Source organism: Chiloscyllium punctatum, chromosome 26, assembly GCF_047496795.1.
Source record: "Chiloscyllium punctatum isolate Juve2018m chromosome 26, sChiPun1.3, whole genome shotgun sequence".
Classification (NCBI taxonomy): Eukaryota; Metazoa; Chordata; class Chondrichthyes; order Orectolobiformes; family Hemiscylliidae; genus Chiloscyllium; species Chiloscyllium punctatum.
In genome coordinates, this window is record NC_092764.1 from 70620418 (window position 1) to 70633414 (window position 12997).

The window sequence follows — 12997 nt, forward strand, 5'->3', positions numbered from 1 at the left end:
TGCTCTATTTAGACCCTTCATGGTTTTGAGGAACTCCATCACACTTTCCCTTGATGTTCTCTCAGGAGAGTCTTGCTTCAAATTATTCTGGTAACTGAAGTCCCTCATACCTTGAACCTTTTGAGTAAATTTTTTCTTGCAACCTCTCTAGTATCTCAAAATAGTATTTCATCAGACGGGGTATTGAGTTCAAGAGTTGGCAGATTATGTTACAGTTGTATAAGACTTTGGTTCGGCCACATTACCAAAAGGATGTGGATGCTTTGGAGAGGGTGTGGAGAAGGTTCACCAGGATGCTGCTTGGTATTGAAGGAGCTAACTGTGAGGAGAGGTTGAGTAGATTAAGATTATTTTCATTGGAAAGAAGGAGGTTGGGGGGAACCTGATTGAGGCCTACAAAATCATGAGAGATGTAGACAGGGTGGACAGCAAGAAACTTTTTCCCAGAGTGGAGGACTCAATTACCAGGGATCACGAGTTCAAAGTGAGAGGGGAAAAATTTAGGGGAGGTATGCGTGGAAAGTTAGCAATAGTTATTGGGGACTCGATAGTTCGGGGCGGTTTTGTGGGGGCGAGAGAGACTCATGTTTGGTATGTTCCCTCCCAGGTGCAAGGGTACGTGACATCTCTGATCATGTTTTCCGGGTCCTTAAGGGGGAGGGGTAGCAGCCCGAAGTCGTGGTCCACATTGGCACCAATGACATAGGTAGGAAGAGGGCTGAGGATGTTAGGCAGGCTTTCAGGGAGTTAGGTTGGAAGCTCAGTTAGAACAAACAGAGTTGTTGTCTCTGGTTTGTTTCCCATGCCACGTGATAGAGAGTCGAGGAATAGGGAGAGAGAACAGTTAAATGCGTGGTTACAGGGATGGTGCAGGAGGGAGGGATTCCGGTTTCTAGATAACTGGGGTTCTTTCTGGGGAAGGTGGGACCTCTATAAACAGGATGGTCTACACCTGAACCTGAGGGGCACCAGTATCCTTGCGGGGAGGTTTGCTAGTGCTCTTTGGGGGGGTTTAAACTAACTCTGCAGGGGCATGGTAACCTAGACTGTAGCTTTAGGGTACAGGACCTGGAGTGTAGGGAGGTTAGGAACATGGCATCAATCTCAAAGGAGGGTGCCTGCAAACAGGAAAGTGGCTTGAAGTGTGTATACTTCAATGCAAGAAGTATACAAAATAAGGTAGGTGAACTTGCAGCGTGGGTTGGTACCTGGGATTTCGATGTTATGGAGACATGGGTAGAACAGGGATATGGCTGTTGCAGGTTCCAGGATTTAAATGTTTTAGTAGGGTCAGAGGTGGGGGTAAAAGAGGGGGAGGTGTGGCATTGCTTGTCAAAGATAGTATTACAGCGGTGGAAAGGACGATGGATGAAGACTTGCCATCTGAGGTAGTTTGGGATGAGGTTAGGAATAGGAAAGGTGAGGTCACCCTGTTAGGAGTTTTCTACAGGCCTCCTAATAGTCCTAGAGACGTAGAAGAAAGGATTGCGAGGATGATTCCGGAGAAGAGTGAAAGTAATAGGGTGGTTGTTATGGGGGACTTTAACTTTCCAGATATTGACTGGGAAAGCTATAGCTCGAGTTCGTTAGATGGGTCGGTGTTTGTCCAATGTGTGCAGGAGGGTTTCCTGACACAACATGTAGACAGGCCAACAAGAGGTGAGGCCATACTGGATTTGGTTCTGGGTAACAAACCAGGCCAGGTGTTAGAATTGGAGGTAGGTGAGCACTTTGGGGACAGTGACCACAATTCGGTGACTTTTACTCTAGTGATCGAGGGGGATAAGTGTGCACTGCAGGGCAAGAGTTATAACTGGGGGCAGGGAAATTATGATGCGGTGAGGCATGACTTAGGATGCATGGCTTGGAAAAGTAGGCTTCAAGGGAAGAGCGCAATTGATATGTGGAGCTTGTTCAAGGAGCATCTATTGAGTGTCCTTGATAAGTATGTACCTGTCAGGCAGGGAGGAAAGTGTTGTGTGAGGGAGCTGTGGTTTAATAAGGAATTGGAATCCCTTGTTAAAGGGAAGAGGGCGGCCTATGTAAAGATGAGGCGTGAAGGTTCAATTGGGGCAATTGAGAGTTATAAGGTAGCCAGGAAGGATCTGAAGAGAGAGCTAAGAGCAACAAGGAGGGGACATGAAAAGTCCTTAGTTGGTAGGATTAGGGAAAACCAAAGGCTTTCTATAGGTATGTCAGGAATAAAAGAATGACTAGGGTAGGAATAGGTCCAGTCAAGGATAGTAGTGGGAAGTTGCGTGTGGAGGCTGAAGAGATTGGGGAGACACTGAATGAATACTTTTCGTCAGTATTCACTCAGGAACAGGACATTGTTGCCGATGTGAATACTGAGTCACAATTAATTAGAATGGGCTGCTCTGAGGTATGTAGGGAAGAGGTGTTGGAAATTCTGGAAAGGGTGAAAATAGATGGGCCTGATGGCATTTATCTAGGATTCTCTGGGAAGCAAGGGAGGAGATTGCAGAGCCTTAGGCCTTGATTTTTATGTCCTCGTTGTCTACAGGAATAGTGCCAGAAGACTGGAGGATAGCAAATGTGGTTCCCTTGTTCAAGAAGGGGAGTAGGGATAACCCTAGTAACTATAGGCCGGTGAGTCTCACTTCTGTTGTGGGCAAAGTCTTAGAGAGAATTGTAAGGGATAGGATTTATGAACATCTGGATAGGAATAATGTGATCAAGGATAGTCAGCATGGTTTTGTGAAGGGCAGGTCGTGCTTCACAAACCTTATTGAATTCTTTGAGAAGGTGACCAAGGAAGTGGATGAGGGTAAAGCAGTAGATGTGGTATATATGGATTTTAGTAAGGCGTTTGATAAGGTTCCCCATGGTAGGCTACTGCAAAAAATACGGAGGTATGGCATTGAGGCTGGGTTGGAGGTTTGGATTAGGAATTGGCTGGCTGGAAGAAGACAGAGGGTAGTAGTTGATGGTAAAGGTTCATCTTGGAGTGCAGTTACTAGCGGTTTCCGCAAGGATCTGGGACCATTGCTGTTTGTCATTTTTATAAATGATCTGGAGGAGGGGCTAGAAGGTTGGGTGAGCAAGTTTGCGGATGATACGAAACTCGGTGGAGTTATTGACATTGAGGAGGGATGTGTCAAGTTACAGCCGGATATAGATAAGCTGCAGAGCTGGGCAGAAAGGTGGCAAATGGAGTTCAATGTAGGTAAGTCTGAAGTGATTCACTTTGGTAAGAGTAACAAGAAGATGGGGTACTGGGCTAATGGTCGGATATTTGGTAGTGTGGATGAGCAGAGGGATCTTGGTGTCCATGTACACAGATCTCTGAAAGTTGCCACCCAGGTAAATAGTGCTGTGAAGAAGGCATATGGCGTACTGGCTTTTATTGGTAGACGAATTGAGTTCTGGAGTCCTGAGGTCACGTTGCAGTTGTATAAGACTCTGGTGCGGTCGCATCTGGAGTATTGTGTGCAGTTTTGGTCGCCATACCAAAGGAAGGATGTGGAGGCACTGGAACGGGTGCAGAGGAGGTTTACCAGGATGTTGCCTGGTATGGTAGGAAGATTGTATGAGGAAAGGCTGAGGCACTTGGGACTGTTTTCATTGGAGAAAAGAAGGTTTGGGGTGACTTGACAGAGGTGTACAAGATGATTAGGGGTTTAGATAGGGTTGACCATGAGAACCTTTTTCCACGTATGGAGTCAGCTATTACGAGGGGGCATAGCTTTAAATTAAGGGGTGGTAGGTATAGGACAGATGTTACGGGTAGATTCTTTACTCAGCGAGTCGTGAGTTCATGGAATGCCCTGCCAGTAGCAGTGGTGGACTCTCCCTCTTTATGGGCATTTAAACAGGCATTGGATAGGCATATGGAGGATAGTGGGCTAGTGTCAGTTAGGTGGGCTTGGATCGGCGCAACATCGAGGGCCAAAGGGCCTGTACTGCGCTGTATTGTTCTATGTTCTAAAGTTCTTCACGCAGAGGGTGGTAGGTGCCAAGAATATGCTGCCGGCGGAGGTGGTAGCGGCGGGAACGTTAGCATCTTTTAAGATGTATCTGGACAGATACATGAATGGGCAGGGAACAAAGGGATACAGATCCTTAGAAATAAACGGCAGGTTTAGATAGAGGATCTGGATCGGCGCAAGCTTGAAGGGCCAAAGGGCCTGTTCCTGTAAGTGCAGTAACCAGAACTGGATTTCATACCTACTTGAGATGGAAATAGTGTTTAATTAAGTTCTGAAGAATGGTCATTGGACTGAAGACTTTCATTCTTTCTCCTTCCACAGATGCAGCCAGTCTGGAGGAGTTTTTCCAATGTTTTCTGTTTTTATTTCCGATATTCAGTATTTGCAATACTTTGCTTTTTTTTTGAGTGTTTTATGAAGTCATCATACCCACCTTGCTTTGTCCTCTTTGAATGTCATTTCTCTTATCAAACAGTTTCTTAACCAATTTTTTTTCCTTTCATGATTTGCACACATAGACCTCCAGGTCTTTTTGTTTTGCCACTCGCTTTAGAATTGTACCATTTATTTTATATTGCCTCCTTTCAAACTTTCACATTTCTCTGCATTAATTTTCATCATGTTGTGTCCACACCTGTTCCACAGGCTGTCTATTTCTTCAATTTGTCTACAGTCTGCTACACAGTTCACAAAACTTCACAAGTTATCCATAAATTTTGCCCTCTTCACCCAGGAGTAGGTCATTATAATACATCATACGCCCATAGTGTTCAGGGATGTGTAGGTTATGGGCATTAGTCAGGTGAAATATAGAGTAATAGGGTAGGGGAATAAGTTTGGGTGGGTTACTCTTCAGAGGGTCGGTGTGGACTTGTTGGGCCAAATGGCCTGTTTTCACACTGTAGGGATTCTATGACTGTCATGCAGCAATGTCAAAGGGTTGACATGATTGTTCTCCAAGAATTATAATTATTTTTCTTTGTGCTACATACATATCCAACCAACAAAAGTTTTGGCCCTGATTTCCATTAATGCAATTCTACTTAATTTCTTAATATTGCATTTGGTCAAAAACTGTTTTAATGTCTAGGCCAGTCACCTTCACCTTGCCTCTGGAATTCTGTTAATTTTGAACCAAGATTGTAATGACACCTAGGGGGAAGTGGTCTTTTGGTTTTGCAGGTGAATATGTTATTGGTGAGTCAATGCCACTTATAAACCCAGCACCAATCCTTGTGGCACATCACTGGTCACAGGCCTCCAGTCTGAAAAGCAACCCTCCACCACCCACTGTCTTCTACCTTCAAGCCAGTTCCGTGTCCAAATGGATATTTCCTCTCTGTATTCTGTGTGATCTAACCTTGCTAACCAGTCTCCCATGGGAAACCTTGTCAAACGCCTTACTGAAGTCAATATATATCACATCCACCACTCTGCCCTCATCAATCCTATTCGTTACTTCTTCAAAAAACGCAATCAAGTTTGTGAGGCATGATTTCCCATGCACAAAACCATGTTGACTATCTCTAATCAGTCCTTGCCTTTCCAAATCCTGTCCTACAGGATTCCCTGCAATAACCACCAATGTCTGGCTCACCGGTGTGTAGTTCCCTGGCTTTTCCTTACCACCCTTCTTAAACAGGAGCATCCCGTTAACCAACCTTCAAGCTTCCAGCATCTCACCTGTGACTATCAATGATACAAATATCTCAGCAAGGGGCCCTAGCAATCACTTCCCTAGTTTCCCACAGAGTTCTAGGGTACACCTGATCAGGTCCTGGGGATTTATCCTCCTTTATTTGTTTTAACCAACACCTCCTCCTCTGCAATATTTTTCAAGATGTCACCATCTATTTCCCCATATTCTGTACCTTCCATGTCCTTGTCCCCAATAAACATTGATGCAAAATACTCATTTAGTATCTTCCCCATTTCCTTCGGCTCTACACATAGGCTGCCTTGCTGATCTATTCTTTCCTGAGCTACCCTTTTGTCCTAAATGTATTTATAAAATCTCTTTGGATTCTGCTTAACCCTATTTGCTAAAGCTATCTCATAGCTCCTTTTTGCATTCCTGATTTCCCTCTTAAGTATACTCCTACTGCCTTTAAACTTTTAAGGATTCACTTGATCTCTGCTGTTTATACCTGACATATGCTTCCTTCTTTTTCTTGACCAAAACCTCAATTTCTCTAGTCATCCAGCATTCTCTACACTTACCAGCCTTGCCTTTTACCCTAACGGGAACATAGTCTCTCTGGACTCTCATTATCTCATTTTTGAAGGCTTCCAATTTTCAGTTGTCCTTTTACCTGCAAACAATTGCCCCTACCAACTTTTGAAAGTTCTTGCAAAATACCATCAAAATTGGCCTTCCTTCATTCTAGAACTTTAACTTTTAGATCCAGTCTATCCTTTTCCATCACTATTTCCACTTTTCCACGACAGAGTCGTCATCTCTGGGTTGTTGTCGGTGCCACGTGACAGTGAGGCAAGGAATAGGGAGAGAGTGCAGTTGAACACGTGGCTGCAAGGATGGTGTAGGAGGGAGGGCTTCAGGTATTTGGACAATTGGACTGCATTCTGGGGAAGGTGGGACCTGTACAAGCAGGACAGGTTGCACCTGAACCAGAAGGGCACTAATATCCTGGGAGGTAGGTTTGCTAGCACTCTTCGGGGGGTGGGGGGGTGGGTTTAAACTAATTTGGCAGGGGGGTGGGATCCGGACTTGTAGTCCAGCAAGTAGGTTAGCTGTTTTTCAGGATGTCCAAGAATGTAGGGAGGCTGTGGAGAAGGTAGCACTGACAGGGAATACTTGCGGACACAGAGATGGGCTCAAGTGTGTATACTTCGATGCAAGGAGTATCAGAAATAAGGTGGGTAAACTTAAAGCATAGATCGGTACTTGGGACTACGATGTTGTGGCCATCAATAAAACGTGAAATAGAAGAGGGACAGGAATGGTTGTTGGAGGTTCCTGGTTACAGATGTTTCAGTAAGTTTGGGGGGGGGGGGGGGGAGGTTGCGTTGCTAATTAGAAATGGTATATTGGCTGCAGAAAGGCAGTTCGAGGGGGATCTGCCTCTGGAGGTAGTATGGGCTGAAGTCAGAAATAGGAAAGGAGCAGTCACCTTGTTGGGTGTTTACTATAGGCCACCCAATAGCAGCAGTGATGTGGAGAAACAGATTGGGAAACAGATTTTGGAAAGGTGCAGAAGCCATAGGGTAGTAGTCAAGGGCGATTTCAACTTCCCAAATATTGATTGGAGGCTCTTTAGATCAAGTAGATTGGACGGGGCGGTTTTTGTGCAGTATGTCCAGGAAGCTTTTCTAACTCAGTATGTAGATTGTCCGACCAGAGGGGAGGCCATATTGGATTTGGTACTCAATAACGAACCGGGACAAGTGATGGGCTTGTTAGTGGGTGAGCATTTTGGTGATGCTGACCACAATTCTGTGACTTTCACCTTGGTTATGAAGAGAGATGGATGCGTGCAACAGGGCAGGTTTTACAATTGGGGGAAGGGTAAATATGATGCTGCAAGACAGTATCTGAGGAGCATAAATTGGGAGCATAGGCTGTCAGGGAAGGATGTCATTGAAATGTAGAACTTTTTCAAGGAACAGATACGACGTGTCCTTGATATGTATGTACCTGTCAGGCAGGAAAGAGATGGTCGTGTGAGGGAACCTTGGTTGACGAGGGAGGTTGAATGTCTTGTAAGGAGGAAGAAGGAGGCGTACATAAAGTTGAGGAAACAATGTTCAGAGCGTTGGAGGGATACAGAAAGGGATTAGGAGAGCTAAGAGAGGCCATGAAAAATCTTTGGCGGGTAGGATATAGGATAACCCCAAGGCGTTTTATGCGTATGTGAAAAACATGAGAATGACGAGAACGAGGGTAGGTCTGATCAAGGACAGTAGTGGGAGACTGTGTATTGAGTCGGAAGAGATAGAAGAGATCTTGAATGAGTACTTTTCTTCAGTATTTATTAATGAGAGGGACCGTATTGTTGAAGAGGAGAGTATGAAATGGACTGGTAAGCTAGAGGAGATACTTGTTAGGAAGGAAGATGTGTTGGGCATTTTGAAAAACTTGAAGATAGACAAGACCCCCGGGCCTGACGGGCAATATGCTAGGATTATGTAGGAAGCAAGAAAGGAAATTGCAGAACCGTTGGCAATGATCTTTTCGTCTTCACTGTCAATGGGGGTGGTGCCAGTGGACTGGAGAGTGGCAAATGTTGTGCCCCGTTCAAAAAAGGGAATAGGGATAACCCTGGGAATTACAGGCCAGTTAATCTTACTTCGGTGGTAGGCAAAGTAATGGAAAGGGTACTGAGGGATAGGATTTGTGAGCATCTGGAAAGACACTCTTTGATTAGGGACAGCCAGCACGGATTTGTGAGGGGTAGGTCTTGCCTTACAAGTCTTATTGAATTCTTCGAAGAGGTGACCAAGCATGTGGATGAGGGTAGAGCAGTGGAAGTAGTGTACATGGATTTTAGTAAGGCATTTGATAAGGTTCCCCATGGTAGGCTTATGTGGAAAGTCAGGAGGCATGGGATAGTGGGAAGTTTGGCCAGTTTGATAGAGAACTGGCTAATCGGTCGAAGTCAGAGAGTGGTGGTAGATGGTAAGTATTCAGCCTGGAGCCCAGTTACAAGTGGAGTTCCACAGGGATCAGTTCTGGGTCCTCTGCTGTTTGTAATTTTTATTAATGACTTGGAAGAGGGAGTCGAAGGGTGGGTCAGTAAATTTGCAGACGATACGAAGATTGGTGGAGTTGTGGATAGTGAGGAGGGCTGTTGTCGGCTGCAAAGGGACTTAGATACGATGCAGAGCTGGGCTGAGGAGTGGCAGATGGAGTTCAACCCTGTCAAGTGTGAGGTTGTCCATTTTGGAAGGACAAATAAGAATGCGGAATACAGGGTTAACGGTATGGTTCTTAGTAAGGTGGAGGAGCGCAGGGATCTTGGGGTCTATGTTGATAGATCTTTGAAAGTTGCCACTCAGGTGGCTAGAGCTTGAAAGAAGGCCTATGGTGTATTAGCGTTCATTAGCAGAGGGATTGAATTCAAGAGTCATGAGGTGATGTTGCAGCTGTATAGGACCTTGGTAAGGCCACATTTGGAGTACTGTGTGCAGTTCTGTTCGCCTCATTTTAGGAAAGATGTGGAAGCTTTGGAGAGGGTGCAGAGAAGATTTACCAGGATGTTGCCTGGAATGGAGAATAGGTTGTACGAGGATAGGTTGAGAGTGCTAGGCCTTTTCTCATTGGAACGGCGAAGGATGAGGGGTGACTTGATAGAGGTTTATAAGATGATCGGGGCATAGATAGAGTAGACAGAGACTTTTTCCCTGGGTACAACAGAGTGTTACAAGGGGACATAAATTTAAGTTGAAGGGTGGAAAGTATAGGAGGGATGTCAAGGGTAGGTTCTTTACCCAGAGAGTGGTGGGGGCATGGAATGCGCTGCCTGTGGGAGTGGCAGAGTCAGAACCATTGGTGACCTTTAAGCGGCAATTGGATAGGTTCATGGATAGGTGCTTAAGCTAGGACAAATGTTTGGCACAACATTGTGGGCCAAAGGGCCTGTTCTGTGCTGTATTGTTCTATATTCTATGTTCTATTTTAAAACTAATAGAATTATGGTCGCTGGCCCCAAAGTGCTCCCCCACTGACACCTCAGTCATTTGCTCCACCTTATTTCCCAAGAGTAGGTCAAGTTTTTCACCTTCTCTAATAGGTATATCCACATACTGAATCAGAAAATTTTCTTGTACACACTTAACAAATTCCTGTCCATCTAAACCCTTAACACTATGGCAGTTCCAGTCTCCATTCAGAAAGTTAAAAACCCCTACCATTACCACTCTAGTATCCTTACAGATAGCTGAGATCTCCTCCCAAATTTGTTTCTCAATTTCCTGTTGACTATTAGGGGTCTATAGTACAATCCCAATAAAGTGATCATCTCTTCCTTATTTCTAAGTTCTACTCAAATAACTTACACGGACATTTTCCCATGAATATCCTCCCTCAGGACAACCATACTGTTATCCCTCATGAAAAATGCCACTCCCCCTCCCCTCTTGCTGTCCTTTCTATCTTTCCTATAGCGTTTGTATTCTGAAACATTAAGCTGCCAGTCCTGTCCATCCCTGAGCCACATCTCTGTAATTGCTATGATATCCCAGTCCCATGTTCCTATCCATGCCCTGAGTTCATCTGTTAGGCTTCTTGATTTGAAATAAATGCAGTTTAATTTATCAATTCTAACTCCTTCCCTGCTTTGTCCCTGCCTGCCCTGACTGTTTGGCTTGCTCCTTTTCACAACATACCAGTCTCAAGACTGATCACTTTCCTCACTGTCTCCCTGGGTCCAGCCCCCCACTGTACTAGTTTAAATCCTTCTGAGCAACTCTAGCAAATCTCCCTGCCAGTACATTTGTCCCCTTCAAATTCAGATGCAATCCGTCCTTCTTGTACAGGTTATTTCTATCCTAGAAGAGATTCCAATTATCCAAAAATGTGAACTCTTCTCCCCCCTGCACCAGCTCCTCAGCCATGCATTCATCTGCTTTATCCTCCCATTCCTACCCTCTGTAGCTGGGAATAATCCAGATATTACTACCCTCAAGGAACTCCTTTTTAAATTTCTGCCTAACTTCCTATATTCTCCCTTCAGAACCTGATCCTATTTCCTTCCCTTGTCATTAGTTCCAAAGTGTACAATGACCTCCTGATGGTCCCACTCCCCTTTGAGAATTTTCTGTATTCTCTTCAAGATATCCTTGAACCTGTCACCAGGGAGACAACACACCATTCTGATTTCTCACTGTCAGCTGCAGAAATGTCTGTCTGTGCTTCTGACTAGACAGTCCCCTATCACAATCGATTGCTTGGAACCTGATGTACCCCTTGTTACATTCTCAGCACAAGAAACTTGGCTCTTCGTGCTACATTGTCCTGAGAGTCCATCACCCCCTACATTTTCCAAAACAGCATACTTGTTTGAGATGGGGATAGTCACAGGAGACTCCTGCACTACATTCCTCCCTCTCCTACCTTTCCTGAAGGTAACCTACCTACCTGACTCTAAGTGTTTTTTCTCCCTTCCTATAACTGCTATCCATCACACCCCCAGCTCCTCTAAACTCCTCATTGCCTCTAACTGCTGCTTCAATCAATCCATGCGATATGATAGGATTTACAACCAAACATACTTACTGCATACAGAATCATCAGTAACATGGAAATTCTCTGTAAGCTCGTACATCCGACAGGAAGAGTACATCACTCACTCAAGGCCATATTTGCACTTTTAACAATCTACAGACCCAGAAAATAGCACAGTCTTACTGCTCTTAAAAAAACACTGCTTCAGGCTAACTTAGTACCTATGTTCTACATTTTTAAACTTTAATCAAGAGACAGATCTCAATAAAATACATAACTAAAAAGAACCCACTCTACTCACTATTAAAAAAAAACAGCAAGGTTACACTTAAAAACCATGCACTTATCTGCTCCTGTGCTGTGAGCTCTCCCACACAGGCTCCTCCAAAGTCAGCTGTGAATTTTGCTGTTTGTTAATTTTTCTTAGACACACTGATGTCCAGAAATACTTGCTTTCTCTGTCACTGACCAAGTGATCTCTGTCTTTGTCTCTCTTCCTCTTTTTTTAAAGTGCCATTGTTTCGATCTTTTCCTCAAAGTTCCAAAATAATGCAACAGCTTATAAGATAATAATTACTTAAGATAATAATTACTGCTCTTAGAATTTGAGGAAATCAGCTTCAACACCTAAAATACCTCAAAAGAAAAAGCAGCTCATATAGACACCAATTTTTTCCCATCCTCCATCTTGGATTACCCAGAATCCTGGTCCTAGACTCTCCCATAAGGGGAAACAAAATTTCTGCAATGACCCCATGAAATCCAGTAAGAATCTTGTATATATCAATAGGCTCACCTCTCACTAAACTTCTAAACTTCAATGAATACAGTCCCAACCTACTCAGACTCTCCTGATATGACAGTTCCTCCATACCCACTAACAGTTTGGTGAACCTTCTCTGGGCTGTGTCCAACCCCAGTCTAATTTTTCCCATGATAAGGGACTCAAAACATTTTTTAAATTCATTCATGAGGTATGGGCATTGTTGCCCAGGCAGCATATATTGTCCATTCCTAATTGACCACAGGGCAGCTAAGAGTCAGCGTCATTGCTGTGAGATTAGAGTTACATGTAGCGCAGACTGAGTAAGGATGGCAGATTTCCTTCCTTGTAGAACATTAGTGAATCAGATGGTTTTTTCTGACAATCAACAATGGTTTCATGGTTATCATTCAACTTTTTCTAAAAATTGAATTCAAATGCCACCACCTGCTCCAGAATATTAACTGGGTTTCTGGGTAAATAATCCAGTGATAATATTGTAGATCATTGTCTCCTCATATTCAAGCTATGTTCCAGGGCCTTTGTAGTTTTAGCAAAACCTCCCTACTTTTGTACTCCATACCCTTTGAAATAACAGCTAATATTCTGCTTACCTTTCCTATTACTTATTGATTTTGGATGCTAGCTTTTTGTGATCATGGACGAGGACTCCTAAATCCTTTTATTCTGAAACTTTCGGTATGGAGTCTTTCTCTATTTAAATAACATTCAGCTGTCTGTTCTTCCTGCCAAAGTACATAACCTCACATTATACTCCATGTCAACTTTTTGCTCACTCATTTAACCGACCTATACCCCTCTGCAGACTCTTTGTGCACAGTGGTTAACACTGCTGCCTCACAGTGCCAAGAACCTTGGGTGACTACCTCTGTAGAGTTTGCACGTTCTCCCCGTAGCTCTGTAGGTTTCTACCAGGTGCTCCAGTTTCCTCCAACAGTATAAGATGTGCTGGTTAACTGCACTGGCTTGCTAAATTGCCCTGTTGTATCCAGGGATGTGCAGGCCAGGTGGATTAGCCACAATAAATGGGACTCTGGGTGGGTTGTTCTTTTAAGGGGTGGTGCAGACTCATAGAGTTAT

The 12997-nt window shown here is 44.1% G+C and overlaps 1 long non-coding RNA gene across 1 annotated transcript in view; it reads left to right on the plus strand.

The window, feature by feature from the left end:
- The window catches only part of LOC140453159 (uncharacterized), a 32759-nt gene that overhangs the window by 12233 nt on the left and 7529 nt on the right, over positions 1 to 12997 (plus strand). The window lies entirely within an intron of this gene.